The 14,203-nt window shown below is 40.1% G+C and overlaps 1 protein-coding gene across 6 annotated transcripts in view; it reads right to left on the bottom strand.

The window, feature by feature from the left end:
- CUX1 (cut like homeobox 1) overlaps positions 1-14,203 on the bottom strand; it is a 280,556-nt gene that overhangs the window by 104,420 nt on the left and 161,933 nt on the right. The gene's annotated exons all lie outside the window — the stretch shown is intronic.

Raw genomic sequence — 14,203 nt, 5'->3', positions numbered from 1 at the left:
ATAGATCTTTGAAGATCTTAATCCCAGACCTTCTGCAGCAGCACTGTGTCATCCTTCCTAGATGTAAAGGTGCTTCACAAGCGGTAATTATGAAGAAGTCAAAGACTGTAATTCTTCAATCAACTACTTGTATACATGAACACAAAAGTAGCCTATTATTCTTCTGTTTTAGTGTGTCTAGAAGCTTGGTTCTAAATTCTGCTAAAAGAAATCATGAGGTCAAAGAAACAGAGAAATTCAAATTTAAATTACGCAAAAGAAGGTTTTTGACACAATTTTTATGGAACTCTAAATTTAGATTCAGGCCCTTAATACACTTTACAAAGCTGAATAGGAAAGTCAAAGGGTTGAAAACTATAAAAATGGTAAAGGAAAGGTAGATCCATCATATGTGTGTGTTAGGCGCCAGCTACTAGCTGTGACCCTGTAGGAACCCCAGCATTTCTAAGATTTGCTCATGCAAACGGATCAGATCCTTAAGCAATCTCTTTTATCGTCACGCTGAATTACAGGCAAATATTTCACAAGCATACTCTCACCTATGAAAAACACCAGAAAAAGGGCCTACATACCAAAAAAGTATGTTCGGTATCAGTACAGTAAGACATATTACTTCTCCCTAGACACTTGCCTGTCTTACATCTCTAGACCATATGGATGCAATAAACACCATCCTCATCTCCTATGAACAGCAGCTTTAACCAGCAAGTCCTTTTGCAATCTGCCAACACCATAATGTGTGCTTTTTGTTTTTAATCTGTAGCAGATCATTATCAGTAAAAGCTGTGAAATACTGGAATTCCCTTCTTCTGCCAATGCACAAAAGTCAGCTTTTCTTTTCCTGCAGATCCCACACAAGATCCATTTTTCTATGCAGGTGTTTGCTGGGAAAGATAGCTAATTGAAGTACACTGGGGTACTGGCACACTCGACATTGGATTATTACACTGGATATTGACTGACTCTTCAACAGCATTTTAGGTTTTTGCATGCACACTTAGGGAAACGCCATAAAAGATCATAATAAGTAAATGTGTACGTATATAAATTAATGGAAAATTATTTTTAATTATAACCTTTAATGTTGTCGGGGAAACATGAATTGCCTTTTGAAAAATCTTTTGGACAATAATGGAAAACAGATTAACATGTGTTTTCTTGTGCAGAAGAAGCTAATGTGCTCTTATACTGGAAAGAAATCATGCACAAGATGTTTTGAATTAATAATAAATAATACACATTAGTTACTGAATTGAACAATTGCTCTTCAGGCAAATAAGGACTCTAAGTGTGCAGGGACTAATCAAGACACTAACCTGGCCAGGTTCATATGAGCCTATGATAACTTTTGAGATCTGTCTAGCCTAGTTTTGAAACAACGCCTTTTGTTTTAGACTCCAGCCCTAAAATTCCATTCCGTCTTGTTAAACCGCAAATGGAAATTAAAGTATTTCACATGGGAAAGATGTCCATGAGAACATGCAAAGACCCCATTATGCATCTATAACAGAGTACGACAGAAGAGAGCATCCTAAAATGCCAAAACATATTTCTCAGTGTTTTACAAGTATTTTTAGCCATGATAGTTTAAGGATCCTCTTTATGCAAGCTTATGTATTCAGGTTGAATTTATATGTGGATGCCTCAGGTTATATGGAGCCACTGCGTGATGTCTGGATTATGTCACACGCTGCTCGGGTCAGAGCCTGCAAGCATCCCATTCCAACACAACGGTTACAGCTTAAGTGAATCCAGTTTTCTTTAGCTTCTTTGTGGAGCAGGGGTTTGGAGAACAGTAAAAGTCCTGCCTCTCATTCCCAACAGGAGAACATTAGTGTCAGGTATCAGCCAAAGGCCTTAGAAACTGCACGACCTGAGAAGACTGATGGACTCAGAAGCACAAAAATCTCTGGGACTGGGGGGAGGGGAAAAAAGTGCCATGCTTTTTGGAGCAGAAAGGTCATTTTTCAGTTATGGATTCGGCCAAGGAAAAAGCCTGGCTGCAAGCAAAAGCAATAGACTCTGCGACGCAGAAGAGAGATGGGCGTTGAGGAGGCAGAAGCATGAGCAGGTCTGGACCCACCGAAGGATCCTCAGCTACATCTGAAGGTCGCAGGGGCAAGTTAAGGAAGCCAAGGGTAGGGAAACGGATGAACATAGCTCATTTAAGTCTACTCTGCACACACCTATAGCCACTTTTAAACCTTACAAAAGTATTTATTACACACACCCAAAAATGGGAATTGTAAGCCCTGAGTGAGAAGGGGCTAAGAGCAGTGAAGCGGAGGAGCACCTTGGGCCAGGTGAAAGGTGCAAGGCTGCTAGCAGGACAGCGAAAACTAAATTAGACTAGAAGGCAGCACAGTGCCTGAAAAATGAGGTGCAGCAACTTAAGACAATCCTGTATTTAAAATGGACATAAGTATTAATAGCAGTATTTGCATGCCATTTCAGCCGGGGTCAGAATTTGAAAGATCTATCGTAGAACTGGCATATGCAGCCAATTATAAAAAAGCGACCGAGGATACAGAACACCATAAAAACGACATTTCTGCCCTTCAACGCGCACAGATAATTCTGACCGAATCCAGTAGAAGTGTCGAACTGTAGCCAAAGGCAAAATCGTCCCTTTGTCCTTGCATTCAGATACAGCAGCTGTCGCCTACTGAACTCTCTTTTCACTTGTACCTTTTCTCTGCCTAGTTTTTCCCCATCTTTATCCACACACCTAATGAAAGGATGCGAGATCTCCAAAAAACTCCAAACAAAACATCTCCAGCCCAGCAGTCTGCGCATGCACCAAGGTTAATGCTGCACCCATAAATGTTATCTTAAAGTATAGTAATGAATTAAATTACTCTCTATTCTTCCCTAGTACAAGCGTCAACAGCATTCAGAGGAAACTTCAAGCGGAATTCAGCCTTTTCATTTCAACAGCTCAACTACCACATCAGTAGCTGGCACTCGGTGGTCTAAAGTCACTTATTTCAGAAGATCTCTAATAGCGACACTCACTGTTTGCTCAGCAGAAGCATTTATTATAAAAGAAATCAGAGCTCTCGCACAGTTTAGGCTGTTGCAGAAGCACGGTGCACCGCGGCTTGGCTTACAAAGCAGCGTGCTGAAGGCAAGCCTGGGAGGCAGCAGGAATGCCAGTTTGGCGCCCGGAGTCAGGCCCAGCCTGGGCATTTGCGAGGGATTCACCATCCGCCACATTTGCTCCTTTTCAGACCTTCCCATTTTGGCATTTCTGTTAATGGAGCTACTACTCGACAGGCAAAATACCATTACACTTAAGGCAGGCAGTGTCTCGTCCTACTACTTTTCATTTAAACTCTGATGGGGGACCTTGAAGGGAGCAATGGCCAAGTTGAGCAAACCTGTGGTTACATCGATCCTAAACTTCTGACCAAAGTCACTCCATGAGAACTCAAGTCACCTATCAGAGCTGCAGATCTGCCAATTTTTACTTTCAACTTTCTTAGTTCCTGAAACAGCACATGACTTGGCTTCCCGTGACCACCTAGACTGCCCCATTCCCCAAGAGTGGAAGGCAAGGGAAAAAAAAGAAAAAGGAAAGTTCTGTCTTTCTTTCTACGGATACAGAGAATCAAGGTATTCAGAAGGGACAGGACTTTTTGCTAAGCTACACTGAGACTTCTGCTGTTTTACAGAAGGTTTCTGCATTACAATGGTCAGGATTAATGCCACCAATATTCAGGGTTTGTCAAGGGTGATACTTTCTTAAAATTAAAACAGAGGTAACAGAGTAAAGAGCAGGTAAAAGCTCTTTTCAAGAATGAATATCATCCAACCTGTGTTATTTTATTCCACAGATAGTATAGATATTAATCTGACCTAATTCCTCATAATCTCTGTGTTGGAGCAAAAGTAATCAAGCAAGCAAGACAGTGCTTCAATCTACATGACCGGGAGTTTGTTCTAAGTTTCAGCACTTTCAGGCTAAGGAGCTTGGCAATCAAGTTTGAAGTCCAAGCATTTGGAGCTACAGAATAAGCACCAGCAGGTAAAAAAGATCTGAACTGTTGAAACAACATGATCGTGAAATATGCTGCTATTGCTTCACTTGCTGTTGCGTATAAAGTGAAAACCAAAACACATTAAAAATATAACTTTTAAAAGGTATAAGATTTTACCAGTTATGAAACAGCCCTCGATGCTAACATGCCATCCATTAAAAAAAAAGAACTTAAGGGGTTTTCAAAAAAACCCACTTATTCAACTGAATTGCATATGGGAAATCAAAAACAAAGAAAGGCTCAATTTTCTTTTTAAGATCAAGATAACTGATTATGAACAGCATAACAAGTACACAAATTCCGGAACAGGTAAAATAGAAAAAGCTCGTTTTCTCTTCCTAAATAAAATTAAACCAGATGAAAACCCCCAAACCCATGAAGCCATTCGCTTGCAAGCATGGAGAATCTGGACTTTATGATCAAAATCCAGCGGATCCAACTCCTTCATTTAGCTACTAGCTGAGAGAGGCAGAAACAATTCCTTCTTATTAACATGACAAGCGAACGGTTTGCCAAATCTTGTGGCTACAGCCCCCGAAACATTAGGACTTACTGAACCTTGAAGGAAACTGCTGTTGGATTCTTTATACATGGAAGAGCTGAAAAACACAGACACTTTCGAAACTGCAGTCAGCAGTGGGGCCAAGAAACTTCACTAACGGGGTAGATTAATATTTTGGTTTGGCAAAAAACAAACAACATTTTTTCCCACACATTTGTTTTCTTTAAAAACACCTATAAGTTTATTGGTCAGAGCAAATGGTATACGGAGCCACTGGGGCTTGTTAAACCGTTCTAATTGCTAAAACATTTACCCCTCAATTTCAAACTAAAAGCATACATTATCAAATAATGTGCATTTATGCTTAATTAAAAAACATACTAACATGTACCTACTGTCATCACTGGGGCAAGACTGAGCAGAATTTGGTGGAATTTAGTAAATATCCTCTTAACATTGGAGGCAGTATAATGTAGCACTTTCATGTTACAGAACAAACTCGAGGATCCTGGGAAGAGTTGTCTGGAACATGCGGAAAGGGGAGAAAAGAAAGAGAAGGGACCCCCCCCCCCCCCAAAAAAAAAAAAAAAAAAAAAGCAGAGTACTGAATTTTTCCAAGTTCCAATGAAGCTTCTGTCAGGAAAGGTTCCTGGGCCTAGGATCACTAAACCACCTGAGAACTGCCTGCTCCTTGATGAGCCTGGGAAATCCAGCATTGGAATCTTCTATTTTTTCTTTAAATAGAAAAGAAGGATGACAAATTTCCTACCTAAATTCAAGACTGTTCAAGACTGTTACAGACTCTGCTAGGAGGATCTGTCATCTAATCCCTGTATCTCAGTGACTCCAAGTGAGGGTGTATATGCTGCTGACTTGCTTAAATTCTAGGACCTATGTATGAAGATCCAAACACACTTTCTTTTAAACTCTTAGAAAGCATCAGATAGAAGGCACTATAAAAGAACACCAACTCTGTTTATCTTGCATATTATGAATATCACTACAAACATAATTTAGGCATTTTTTGACTTCATAATGATTCTAATCCAACAAACATCCATTTGAGACAAATCCACATTTGTTGCTAAAACAACCTCCAAAAGTCACAGACACAAGGGTTGTATAAAAAAAGAAAAAAACGTTATTTCAGCATAACCAGTATAGCACGTCAAAGTGCAGGAACTAATACACATTTTAGTAGTCAGTTCTCAAATCTACTTTTCAAATTGCAAGAGCTATAGGTTAATATTTTCTTTCACAGCAACCCTCTAAGGATCTTCAGATCAGATAATCCTTTTTCCAATGTCATATAAATCCAGGCCTCTTGTAAAAGAATTTCTCTGTTCAGGGATTCATAAATCCACCAACTTTAGTAATGAATTGGGTGTTTCCTTTCCTAGGAATTCAATTGAAGAAAAAATCCTCCCTCTGTTAAGCAGTGAAATACTGAAGGCTTTAAATTGAGAGATCAAAGAAATGCTGGTTTCAGGTGCTCCAGCGCTTACACAAGACGTCATCTGGACTAATCTGGAGCACGGTCAAATATCCAGTGTACATTCTCCAGGACCCTTGCTGGAGTTATCCCACACTAAATCAAATTCTTCCCCTAGCAAAAAGGAGAGAGACTCACTGCTAACTTTTCCACGTTTTTTTTATTTTTACTAGAATTAGAATTGTTTCCTCTCATAGTGAGCCTTGTATCAATGCAGTACACTGCACACAGGATCAGCCCGCAAAAATAAACCAAGTCTCTTACAACAATTCCTCATTAAGCACACGAGATGAGTATCCTAAGTACTGGGATCAAGCAGTCTCCCCCGCTGCGGGTGTGATCTTCACACAAACCATGTCCTAAGTGTTTGAAAGATGTCAAGTGATTGTCAAATATTGATAAAGGTTAAAGAAACTGCTTATAAAGCTTAAGATAATGAGCAATACTTGGATAATACAAGACAAGAATCATCTTGATGAAGGAAAGAAAAAAAAAAGACCCTATAGAATTAAATCTCTTTAAATCTATAGAAAAACTGCTTTTTAAGAAAACCTGTACAGCACTTTTTTTTTTTTCTCTTTCACAGCTTAAGTCAGGATTTTAAGGGTAAGAAAACCAGGTTTGAAATTATAAAGTTTTAAACACAATAGGAAACAACTTTATTCCAGTGATACACTAGGGAGCAGAGTTTCTAAATATCAGCAAAGGGTTTTATTAATTATTTCTCCAGAGTGAGAGAAATTGATGAGTGATACTAACTGATAATGCCCAATAAAATAGAAAAAGAACTCTATATAACAGAAAATATAAACTTGTAGAATCTTAACGCTGCATTACTCACAGTTTTGCACGTACATGAACTTGGCACACTTTGCAAATGAAAGAACAACACATAATGTAAGCAGCTGGAATGAAGAAGGCTAAATAAGTATCAGTTGTATTAAAAATCCAGCCCAATCTACAAACAAGTGGTACATGTTTTTATTCAAAGACAAAACCATTTTCTTAAGTACCATATATTTTGCAACCCAGCCAATATGAATCCTTAATTCTCAGAACTGGTCATTCCTCCATTTAAACACTCCTTATTCAACTATTCTTGCATTTCTCTCCCCACGTGAGAAGGTTTCCTGTGTACTCCGTGGCCAATCATCATACTACATGTTACAGAGAGGGATGTTGGATACATAAAAAAGCAATCGATCGTTCTTCTCCTCGTTTCATGATCAAATGTCCTATTTCCCGATGTATTTTCACTTTACCCCACAAAGCCTCAGGACTCATGTTAAAATCATTAATCAAAAGTGTCCAGAATTGGATCATTCTATGTTCCCTCTCCATGAGAAGCTGGTGACAACCCTATGGGTAGGGGAAGAGTTTGAAGAAGGTTGCTGATAATAGTATGAAATTCAGTTTGCCCCCCATGACCACATCTCCCACTCTGCAATCTGAAGCAGCACAAGGTAATACCTGACCACACCAGAAGCTGCCTGCAGAAGAGGACACCTTGGACAAAGGGACAGTGGGGACTGTGTCCATGATTATGATTATGACTGAGAGCATACAGTAACCATCCAAAACTTGCAGAAACAAATGATCTTCAGCCTGATCTAAAAATCGCTCTCCATTAACTTCTCAGGCAGCTGCTGAGAAGTCTCCAACCTCATGTGGGAGGCTGAGGCTAATTTTCCTACAGGTTCTCATCCTGGCAGACAAAGAAAGGAGTCCCAGCAATTCAGTTCTGGGGGAACCATTCGGACCCAACTTTAGGGGCTACGGAGAAAATGAAAACTTCTTCATGTTTAATTTTTGCTCTACTACTGCTAGAATCGCATCTGCATTAATGTCTAGAAGTGCCACCACTGAGACTGAGATACTGGTGCTAATCACCAGATTTGTTGAATAAAGTCCTCAGGGTGAGGAATGCAATCTCCAGGCTCAGAACGTGCAGAATATTCATGCTCAAAGCAGTTTATTTAGACAAACAAACATATCCACTTATCGTCTTGGTCACTGCCAATCCGCACTGTGCTATGCCCTGGCTAGCAGGAGGCACTGCTTGATCCAATATGATGGCTCTGAGGGTTTTCTAACAATACAAGATGACACAGATGCTGCAAACTCTCTATTTCCTGGTGCTTCTTATTACAAATTGAAAGAGCTTGCTGCAATTCCCCTCTCCTGACTTCAGCTGATTCAATAACGTATCACAATTTAAACACAGACGCTCTTCCCTCTCTCTCACTTAAACACAAAGCATATCAAAAGCATGGAATTACTCCTGACTTGGCCTTGAGCAGCCAACATGATGTCAATTTTACATGTTTTATAAAGCAACAGCATGTAGAAAGCAACTCAAAAGCAGGTCATATCAAGCATGTGGCCCACAGAGCAATCAAAGACTGCCTGAAACTGTCATTCAAGGTTCAATCATCTTCTTGCAGGAAAAATGAAACATCTGTGGCCCAGAGAATTAAGTTATGTATTGCATAATTCATCTGGTGTCTGCCACAGCAGCCATTTTAATGCTCTAGTGATAAACATGTATGATTATTTTTGTTTTGTTTCCCGTTGCCTCCATGGTATTTCTATTTATCTATCCATATTACAACGCATATGTAGATAACAAATATACAAAACAGTGTTACAGTCGGCTGATAAGATGTGGGAAATCAGCAGTCTTATTAATCACATTAAGACGGCACCATCATTAAACCTTATGTTCGCTGTAATTGTACTCGTTTTGCTTCTTCTGGGTACATTCTATAGTTAGATCTGATGATGAAATCATTGTTCCCCGAGCATCCAAACACTAGCTTTCGAGGTCTTTTTATTAGAAAGCTGCCTTCCTTGTACGCAAAGCAAGTTTCTCCCTGTTTCCTAGGTATTCCCTCCCCTCTTTTTTTTTGATCGTGATGGAAGCAGGAGGAAAGAGCATCTTATGCCAGACAACGCAGGACCCCCTCTCTTGCCCACTTTTTCCACTAATGTGTTTGTGGTCCTCACTTTGAGAAACTCTAATCGAAACCATCCCTTGCAAGCCATTCTGAGCAAAATCCTCAATGTAAGCCAGCAAATCTGCACCATTAAAAAACCTGATCAACTTTGGTAGCACCAGAGTTGTACCCGATACCCTGAAATCTTGCACATTGTTTAAATATCTTGGATAGAATATATGTACCCAAGCCGTGATGCTCTTCGCAGAGGTGAGCCAGTGGATAAGACAGCGCATTCTCCCATAAGCCTGAACACAAATTAAGCACCATTTCCAACAGACTGTTCCTACAAAGTTGTTTAGAAAATATCTATCGCAATAAAATCAGCTCTCCCACCGGAGCTTTGTAACAGCCCCCCACTGCTACATCCTCCTGCAATATTTCCAGGGCATTCCCTCATCCCCTAAATGTTATCTTTCCACTTCCCAGCCCGCAAAAGGAAATACCGACTACGGATGCTTCCCAGCAACACGTATATGGCTGAGCACCCAGCGAGCGCACAGGCAACTGCTGCTCTCAGATTGCAGCCCTCCTCTCGAACGGAGCACTCTCGGGCTTCCTCTTCTATGCGCTCCCGATTCTCACAAAATTCACCAGAAATCCCTGTCCGGGAGACCTCTAATGCCATTAATTTCCGTGGAAATCAATCCTCAGCTTCCAAGTCAATTTAGGAAGGGGAACTGATGAACTGCAAACTGATCAACAAGCAGGCTGGCAGCAAACCAGACCACGAGCTCGTGAAAGCTTCATTTCCTTAGGAAGCCAAGCGAAAAACAGCGCTCGCGTGGTGCCACCGCTGGCTACACGTGAAACTGCTCCATCAGGGGAACACAAAGACCCCAGTCCAGAAGAGCAGAACTGTCGCCTTTGCTTTTGCTTGAAAAAAGGCATAACGAAGTAAAAAGGAAGGATTTCCTTAAAGACCACCTCTTAACTGATCAACTCTCCTGCTCTACAACTTGCAAAAGCTGTTTTATAATGTTTTCTCCAAATATATAATAATAGGGGACAGTTTGGGATTTTGAAAGGTACAGCACTTGCAACAATTTCCTTCTTTCTACTGATGGGGTTAAAATAGATCGCTTATCCAAAATTAGATACATTCATTAGAGGCATGTTACGTATCATTCTTTTTTATTGGAACGACATATTTTAAATCAGCAGGAAGAGTTGTCTGTGTTTTGATTAAAGATCCTCTAAAAATACACACAAATATTTTAACTTTACTCAGTAATGTCACTGGACTTACAACGTGTAAAACATGCATCCTGGCACACTCAAGGGCATAGTTTGGGTTTTTTTTAGAGGCCCTATGTCAAACTCGAAAAATTACTAGAGCTTTTGAATAGCTACAAAATGAACAACCTTCTCATTTTACATGGATGCTGATAGCAGATATTTCTGTATGTTTGTTTTCTTTAAAACAAAAATAACAAAAAAATGCACCGCTTTTCTATAGCAACTGTTCACAACTTTACTATAGCAACATACCAGATTCATCTTTAGGAGCTTCTTCCAGAGCAGCTCAGCATCTCCTGTTCTCCTTAACTGCAAAAAGAGCTGGAGACCTCAGCTATTTAGAGAATCTAGGTCTCTCTCTATTCATTTCTCCCCTTGTTTATTCTGTATCTTTGTCTACCACTATAAGAAACTATAAAATGCTTTTCTTCGACCTACCTCGGTCTATATTCAGTGAAACGGATTTAAGGCAGTTCGAAAATAAAGCAGGACAATAAGGCAATTTTATGTACACGTGTCACTCCACAGGCTTGTGCAAAGGAAAAATTACTGTTTACCACCACAGCAATGACAGATCATCCACATCCTACCTGGTGGAGAACGGCAATTCTCCAGCAGCCTGAGCAGGTATTAGGCTAAATATAACGGATTAATGAAGAGAAGCCACACTTGTCCCAGTCTGGAATGAAAAGCTGTAGTTCTCTAGGTTATCTGTCCACTCTGTCCAGGCTGCCTTTGGTAACTAGCACTATGGAGTATAAGATAACGTCCTATATGGCCTTTTGAAGGACTTACCAACATAAGATAAATATGTCCAGTAGGCCAATGATTTCCAACTTAGTATTTTTTTTTTTTTTTAATCGAGCTGCTCATGTGTCCCTCCAAGCACATTTACTAACAGGCACTCAGGTATAGCATCTTGCCTCCTGATATCGTCAAATTCACCTGCAACATCTGGTCACTGTTTTATGATTAAGGACACCAAAAAGCCATTGTCTGGTGACAGCATCTGTATGTGAAGGCAACCAACCGGGATCACTGCCATCCTTGTAACAATGCATCCAATTACCGATCTGGCTTGCTCTCTTCCCAAATAGCTCCAACTCTGCTCCGAATGGAAATGCCACTTGGCCAGATTGCAATCGTGCCACCAATTTGCAGTTTCAGTCTATAGCTACCAACAGTGTGAATCTTGCTGACCCAAGTGAGAAAGCAGCAAAAAGTGGGCAAAAAGAAATAAAGGAGGGAAATGGAGTGTAAAGAAAGAGAAAACTAAAACAGAAGGAGGAAGAAGAAAGGAAGGAGAAAGATATATTAGCTGGCTACAAACAAAACTAAATTGTATATATATTACACAGAGAAAATTACTCAAAATAATCCTCCTTGGCAAAAAACAGCCACCCTAGGTCCTACTGCAAGCCCTTGGAGGACGACAGTGCAGTATTTCCTAATTTAACCTTCAACAATTTTATTAGCAGCAACACTTTTCAAATTCTCTATTTCCCTTTCAACAGTTGTTTAGCCTCTAAAATACTGCTAAGGTAAAATAGCTTCAGGCTTGACTAATACTGTAATCTGTGGTATGGAACTATTTGATTATTCTGTTTCAACAGTTATTACAACTGGTTTAGTATTTCTGCAGAATAGGAGTGACTATTGTTATAGTCTTCTGTCAGTAGTGATAATTCCTCAGCATTTCTATTAAATCTAAAGATATGCTGATGTCAGAAACCTCTCTGGTGGATGAAAATCATCCTTCCTAAATGTAACAAGCAGCTGTAGCAGAGAAAGGAGGTAAGACAACGCAGAGTTACCTTTTAGATTTACTTATTTTTTAATGCAATTGTGCCTGTAAGACCCATTGGTTAATAGAGTTACAAGACCAGCATTTGGTCAGTGAGAAATAATTCACACCGTTCATCCTCCCTCTCCTCTGTCCCCCCCCTTCTCACTTCTACTTCCAGGCTGTCGCTGCTGCATCACCTTCCCCATCCTCCTGGCTAAAGTGTGCAATAAAGAAGTTTCTCCAACGTTGTATCTGAAATAAGACCAGCCTGCTGTCACAAAAGAAAAAAGGCAGGGGAGCAGGACTGTATGGACAGCATGCATTAATACACTGTAAAGCTCAGGAACTTCATCCAAGGACATTTTTCTTAAATCTGTTCCCAGAAATAATCAATAATGAAGTCTTCCATGGGTCATTTAGCTTTTTATAGGGTCATCATGTATTGAGGTGCAGCAAACTTGACTGCAATACCACTACTACACAGGCAGAAGATACAAGGAAATAGGAACTAAATAGAAAAAATGTGGAAAAAATGTTAAATAAAGTTTGGTTAAAATAATACAGATATTGGACAATATAGTCTCCAAAAAATGGTAACAGAAAGCATTACAAAAAGAGCAAAGTTTATTTACCACTCAGAATTAGCACACAAAGCAGTTGATAATTACCAACCTGGGTCAAAACTCTACATTTATGTAACATTTCTCCCTTCTGCCGCCTACCCGCCTTGCTCAGCTCGGGTCTAACGGCGTGCCACTGCCTCACTGCCGAGGAGCACGATAAAAATCAATCAAACAGTCAGAAAGACAAATAACTTTTCTGTAGCACAACTAAAATATGTTTTTGCTCAATAACATAAAATTAACTCCTACTCCTTTGCCAAGAGGATAGATTATTTCATCAGAGTACAGACAAATAGAGATGTTACGTGATCAAGAACAGCTCACTCTGCTGTATTTAGTGGGCACTGTCTTTCAGGGAAGAGTGCCAAAGTACACCCGTTATCGGTTACAAACCCTGTATCAAAATGGTGTGCTGATGAGTTAAGCTGGTCCAACATACTCAACATCAAGATATTGTACATTTACAACTACAGTAACAACTGTGCAAGTATGAAGGTAATGAATAGGGAAAAGACTAGAAAGTCACTGTTGTGTTATGGATAGTCATCCAGCAGCGTTAGGAGGATCAAAACAGATTGTGAAAAAGAGTCCTAACTAAAACTTATGCACCAGGGAACCCACAACAGTGATTTCTAGCCTTTCTAATTTGCAGATTACCTGGAGTTTTCCATCAGAGGATCAGATATTGGTATAGCACATTTGCACTTAATGACTGGTTGCCTTTCCCAGTTATTTTTGTGATCTCTTAGCAATAACCTGTGGACTTCCGGGAATGTGCAGAACACGCCCAGAAAATCACCGGTCTCGACCACCAACGCAGAGCTCAGACCTGCTATTACTGCAGCCTGAGCTCGCACACTGCACAAAGCTAAGAGCCCTCTGCCATTTCTGAGGTCCACGGTACCTTAATTAAAAGGACGAAAAATGTGTCGGTGGATAGTCCCCCAGATGCGAACAGCAGCATCACCAACACCGTCGTCTTTCCTTCCCTCCACCTCCCCCACCAAACACCCTGAGAAAGTGTAATTAATTCTAAAGTCAAACACTACTTCTAGCTTTTATAATTGCAGATATGGAAAAATTCAAATTAATAAGGCATTAGAAAAGCTGACGATTAAACTAATATTTGGTTTATAGGCCATCCACACTTTTTAAAAGTGAAAGAACCAGCCCATGTTCCCAACTGGAACGTGGAAGAAAAAGACTGTGTAGTGGCACAGCTACTGAATAATAATGGTAACAACCATTTCTCATATTGCTTTAGGTATCAGCAGCAACAAGTAAATATGTCAACTTGCACTTGTAACAGCTTTATCGAGCTGCTTCGTTAGGTGTGGATGATCCAGCCACAGCAGCTCTCTGAAACCCTGAAGGCCCAGAAGCCACAGCAGACGGTGACAACTCTGCACCACCACCTCTTTACTTATGATCTTCTCTGGGATGTTCCTTTTAGATGCTCAAAAGAACTGAAAACGTCACGCAGACTAAAAATTCTTAGCGATCACAATATTTTACAACGGTAAGA

The sequence above is a fragment of the Apteryx mantelli genome, chromosome 22, assembly GCF_036417845.1.
Source record: "Apteryx mantelli isolate bAptMan1 chromosome 22, bAptMan1.hap1, whole genome shotgun sequence".
Lineage (NCBI taxonomy): Eukaryota > Metazoa > Chordata > Aves > Apterygiformes > Apterygidae > Apteryx > Apteryx mantelli.
This window is presented reverse-complemented; position numbering and strand designations above follow the sequence as displayed.